We start from the raw sequence: 6395 nt of genomic DNA, 5'->3' as shown, positions 1-6395 counted from the left end.
CCCCAAAAGAATGGTCTTTTCTTTCAAAAGCAAGGACATTTCTAAGTGACCCCAAACTTTTGAACGGTAATATATATATATATACATACACACAGTACCAGTCAAAAGACACACCTACTCATTCAAGGGTTTTCTTTATTTGTACTATTTTCTACATTGTAGAATAATCACCTCACAGAAGGCCACATGGTTTCACATGGGTTCTCTTCACACCCCAACAGGTTTGTTGTTCTGACCATAGAAATAGAATAAACTACTTCTATGGTTCACACATCAGTAGCAGCATGAGTGTTACAGATCAAATCAGTGACATTTAGATAATACTGTGGCTTCTGCCTCATCCTCAGTTTAGATCTTAGGCCCTCATCTTCACACTCATTTCTCTCAATCTGCATCTTTCGCTCTCTTTTTCTCCTCTCCAATTGTCAACACTCCCTCCATTCAGTCACCTTATCTATCTCCTATTCTCTCTGCTGTAAACTGCAGCTTCATATGTTGACTCAGCTATAGAGAGAGAGAGAAAGGATGACAATAATAATGATTATTACTACAAAAAATGTAGCACCAGACACACCCAAGTACACACACACACACACACACACACACACACACACACACACACACACACACACACACACACACACACACACACACACACACACACACACACACAGTGTGTGTCCCCATCCAGTGTGTACCGTATCTCATAGAGTCCTCCTGCCTTGAATATCTGGAAGGTGACAGTGAAGGAGAGAGTGCAACCTTTCCAACAGTGGCCCAGGTTACAGAGGGGGGAGTGACACACTACAGCCCCCAATGCTGCACCCACGACCTGGAGGAGGGGGGAGGTGAAGAAGGGGAAAGGGATGGGGGAGGAGGGTAGAGAAAATGGGAAGGTGTTTGAAAACTGTTCTTCCCAGAAATAAGATAGGGCTGCCTGTCACCATTACTGCTCAGAGGGAGACAGCAGGGTATTCCTTTTGAGTCAGGAACCAACTCCTCCATAGTAACCTGTGAATGTATTGTCTGCAACATTTGCTCACATGACAGCTTGATCAGCTGTTTGATTTCACTTACCGGCATGTCAACTGAGCCAGGATCGTGTCTTATGTGTGGACACCAACTTATAATGTAGGGTACTAACATTGTCCAGTCAACACAATGCACAAATAAAACAGTTACACACATACAGTTGAAGTTGGAAGTTTACATACACTTAGGTTGGAGTCATTAAAACTCATTTTTCAACCACTCCACAAATTTCTTTATAACAAACTATAGTTCTGGCAAGTCGGTTAGAACATCTACTTTGTGCATGACACAAGTAATCTTTCCAATAATTGTTTACAGACAGATTATTTCACTTATAATTCACTGCATCACAATTCCAGTTGGTCAGAAGTTGACATACACTAAATTGACTGCCTTTAAACAGCTTGGAAAATTCCAGATAATTATGTCATGACTTTAGAAGCTTCTGATAGGCTAATTGACATAATTTGAGTCAATTGGAGGTGTACCTGTGGATGTATTTCAAGGCCTACCTTCAAACTCAGTGCCTCTTGCTTGACATCATGGGAAAATCAAAAGAAATCAGCAAAGACCTGAGAAAAAAAATTGTAGACCTCCACAAGTCTGGTTCATCCTTGGCAGCAATTTCCAAACGCCTGAAGGTACCGCATTCATCTGTACAAACAATAGCACGCAAGTATAAACACCATGGGACGACGCAGCCATCATACCGCTCAGGAAGGAGACACGTTCTGTCTCCTAGAGATGAACGTACTTTGGTGCGAAAAGTGCAAATCAATCCCAGAACAACAGCAAAGGACCTTGTGAAGATGCTGGAGGAACCAGGTACAAAAGTATCTATATCCACAGTAAAAAAGAGTCCGATATCGACATAACCTGAAAGGCCGCTCAGCAAGGAAGAAGCCACTGCTCCAAAACCGCTATAAAAAAGCCAGACTACGGTTTGCAACTGCACATGGGGACAAAGATTGTACTTTTTGGAGAAATGTCCTCTGGTCTGATGAAACAAAAATAGAACTGTTTGGCCATAATGACCATTGTTATGTTTGGAGGAAAAAGGGGGAGGCTTGCAAGCTGAAGAACACCATCCCAACCGTGAAGCATGGGGTTGGCAGCATCAAGTTGTGGGGGTGCTTTGCTGCAGGAGGGCCTGGTGCACTTCACAAAATAGATGGCATCATGAGGAAAGAAAATGATGTGGATATATTGAAGCAACATCTCAAGACATCAGTCAGGAAGTTAAAGCTTGGTCGCAAATGGGTCTTCCAAATGGACAATGACCCCAAGCATACTTCCAAAGTTGTGGCAAATTGGCTAAAGGACAACCAAGTCAAGGTATTGGAATGGCCATCACAAAGCCCTGACCTCAATCCTATAGAACATTTGTGGACAGAACTGAAAAAGCGTGTGCGAGAAAGGAGGCCTACAAACCTGACTCAGTTACACCAGCTCTGTCAGGAGGAATGGGTCAAAACTCACCCAACTTATTGTGGGAAGCTTGTGGAAGGCTACCCGAAACGTTTGACCCAAGTTAAACAATTTAAAGGCAATGCTACCAAATACTAATTGAGTGTATGTAAACTTCTGACCTACTGGGAATGTGATGAAAGAAATGAAAGCTGAAATAAATCATTCTCTCTACTATTATTCTGACATTTCACATTCTTAAAATAAAGTGGTGATCCTAACTGACCTAAGACAGGGAATTTTTACTCTGATTAAATGCAAGGAATTGTGAAAAACTGAGTTTGGCTAAGGTATATGTAAACTTCCGACTTCAACTGGAAACAGCCCCCTCCCACACGCAGTCGTACCACACATTGTCGACAAGCATCACATATCCTCCTGGCATCATGGGCAGGTAGGAGGAGTCGATGTTTGGCAGAATCCTCACATCCTTCACAGTCACCTCCTCCAGAGAACACTAATTTAATACTGGAAAAGTGGAGAGAAGAGAGGGGGAAAGAAAAGAGTTGAAATGGGAAAAGGAAGAGAAGGCGAGAGAGAAGAGAAATAAGGTCAAGAGGCAGCAGTTTAAGTAACATTAATCTATCTATCTAATCCAATTATTGTGTCAGTGGAACTAGTATTGACTCTCAAATGAGTTGTCAGTACTGGCCATCTGGCCCTCATACCTTTGAGCATGGTGAGGTGCTTCCCAAAGACAGTCATCTGCTTACAGCAAACAGGGTCTCCATGATGGCGCAGCAGTCTAAGGCACTGCATCTCACTGCTAGAGGCATCACTACAGACCCTGGATCGATTCCAGGCTGCATCACAACTGGCCGTGATTGGGAGTCCCATAGGGCGGCGCACAATTGGCCCAGCGTCGCCCGGGTTAGGGTTTGGCTGGGGTAGGCAGTCATTGTAAATAAGAATTTGTTCTTAACAGACTTGCAGTTAAAAAAAACTAAAAAAACATTTGGGGTGGTAGCACTGTCAGAGCAGTGCTCACTGAGGAAGAGAGGGGGTGCTGAGTTAAGTCTGAGATGCTTTAAATCAATTAACATAGATAACTGATTCATATCCATATCTAATATGGCCAAAGAGAGTGTAGCATGGCTTTGTCAATGATGTGGTGTTGACAAGTGTGGGTGTGTGTACACTGTGCTTTGAAGGTGTTCAGGTCTTGTCTGCAGGTGTGTGTGTGTGGGGACTCACTGCTGTAGGATGCTAAGGTAGCCATTTTCCTGAACCACCGCCTCTCTCTTCCACACCCTCACCATCACCTGGACAAACACACACAATATGCAGATAATGAGCCCCTCAAAGATGTCATTGTTCACACTTCTTTTAAAACCTTCCAAGGGTACTCTATGAATCGCTTATCTCTATGAAAAATGTGAAGACCTTGTTCACGAGACTGAAGTTTTGCCCAGCCCCTAACTCACACAATTGACAAGTCACATTTATTTACATTTATTTATTATGCAGTTTATTTTACAAACATGTATTATTCAAGGCAGAGCCCCCCAGTTACCCATATGGGACCCCTATCTGGGACCCCTATCTCCTCTCCTACCCCATCTGATGATTAGCAGAGCTGCATTAGACAGAAGCAGGCTGTCTACACTCATTGTGAGTGGGATCCTGAGTCATCCTGAGGTTGGCTGTTGCAGTAAAAAAAAAAAAATATATATATATATACTACATATAATATATACAATATATATTTTATTTTTGTAAAAAAAAAATAAAAAAAATTACATTTGCTTCCTCTTGGTGCCCCCCATGGGCCTGGGCCCAGGGGCTTCAGCCCTGGTAAGCCCCTGCATTAATCTGGCACTGGACATATAGAAAAGAAAGACACAGATAAATAGATTCCTAGGACACCAAAGTTACACAACCAACACACACAATATCAAATAACCCATAATGATCTCCATACCCGCCCTACGGAACTCCTGACCCCCACTCCCCATGGTGTTATGGATGAGAAGTGGATTGCAGTCCCTTAAGCCCTAGCATCTCGCATTCACCCAGCCTGTCATAGCCGGAACCCCATACTCATCCCTGCTGCTCTGGTAGTCGTGGTGGAGATGATGAGACCAGTACCTGCTCTATCCGGGGCTTACGCTGGCCACGGCGCACAGAGACTCGGCCAGCTCCCTCCATACCCGGCTACTCTGAGTCTCCGAGCCGAATCCAGCAACACCTCCCTCACCTCCCACTGTCCCGTTCCCCATCGGTGTCGCTCTGCTGGAAGTGAACCCTGCACCGGAGCACCAGGAGGAAGCGGTCCGTCCAGCCCAGGTATAGGTGACTGCGCTGGGGTAGGGTTCTGTAATGGGCCGGGTCCGACAGGTCGGAGATTGGCACCGCAGGAAAAGTATTTGGACACCTACTCGTCGAACATCTCATTCCAAAATCCTGGGCATTAATATGGAGTTTGTCCCCCCTTTGCTGCTCTAACAGCCTCCACTCTTCTGGGAAGACTTTCCACTACATGTTGAAACATTGTTGTGGGGACTTGCTTCCATTCAGCAACAAGAGCATTAGTGAGGTGGGGCACTGATGTTGGGCGATTAGGTCTGGCTCGCAGTCGGCATTCCAATTCATCCCAAAGCTGTTCGATGGTGTTGAGGTCAGGGCTCTGTGCAGGCCAGTCATGTCCACACCGATCTCGACAAACCATTTCTGTATGAACCTTGCTTTGTACATGGGGGCATTGTCATGCTGAAACAGGAAAGGGCCTTCCCCAAACTGTTGCCACAAAGTTGGAAGCACAGAATTGTCTAGAATATCATTGTATGCTGTAGCGTTAAGGTTTCCCTTCACTGGAACTAAGGTGATGGCCCAGCCTGAACCATGAAAAACAGCCCCAGACCATTAATCCTCCTCCACCAAATTTTACAGTTGGCACTATGCATTGGGGCAGCTAGTGTTCTCCTGACATCCGCCAAACCCAGATTCGTCGGTCAGATTGCCAGATGGTGAAGCGTGATTCATCACTCCAGAGAATGCGTTTCCACTGCTCCAGAGCCCAATGGCGGCAAGCTTTACACCACTCCAGCTAACGCTTGGCATTGCGCATGATGATCTTAGGCTTGTGTGCAGCTGCTCAGCTATGGAAACCTATTTCATGAAGTTCCTGACGAAGAGTTATTGTGCCGACGCTGCTTCCAGAGGTAGTTTGGAACTTGGCAGTGAGTGTTGCAACCGACGACTGACAATTTTTAGGTGCTTTAGTACTCGGCGGTCCTGTTCTGTGAGCTTGTGTGGCCTACCACTTCGCGGCTGAGCCGTTGTTGCTCCTAGACGTTTCCACTTCACAATTACAGCACTTACAGTTGACCGGGGCAGCTCTTCAGTACAGGCCATTCTACTGCCAATGTTTGTATATGGAGATTGCATGGCTGTGTGCTTGATTTTATACACCTGTCAGAAACGGGTGTTGCTGAAATAGCCAAATCCAAATCCATTTGGCCATGTAGTGTAGCTGCTACTGCAGATGGGCTAGCAGCCTCCGAAGCGATGTTCAATTGTGCGAAGAAGCCACGGGCAAAAGTAAATCAGCATAGACAATGCTGCAACAATAACAAATGGGTTTTCAGATACAGTTATCAACGATAACGTGCCCTGCCCTGTGAGTGTGTGTGGTTGACCCTGAAATTCCTGAAATTAATTCAAATGACTTTGCCATGGAACTCACTGCCCATTCCAAACTTTTGCCCTTCCTTACTGCCGTTGAACTATTTTATTTAGTTTGTCATCTCTGGCCATACTGTGTGTTCAATTTCCATAGGGTTCAGTATCCCACTTGTCTATTATGGGTGGTGGGGTTGTGGCCACGATCATTCTTTGCTACTACTTCTGCTTGTTTCCGTACTGTAGTAGTTATCACGTTCCTACAACTTCTGATA

Source organism: Salvelinus namaycush, chromosome 21, assembly GCF_016432855.1.
Source record: "Salvelinus namaycush isolate Seneca chromosome 21, SaNama_1.0, whole genome shotgun sequence".
Taxonomy (NCBI): Eukaryota; Metazoa; Chordata; class Actinopteri; order Salmoniformes; family Salmonidae; genus Salvelinus; species Salvelinus namaycush.
Note: the sequence above shows the minus strand (reverse complement) of the source record.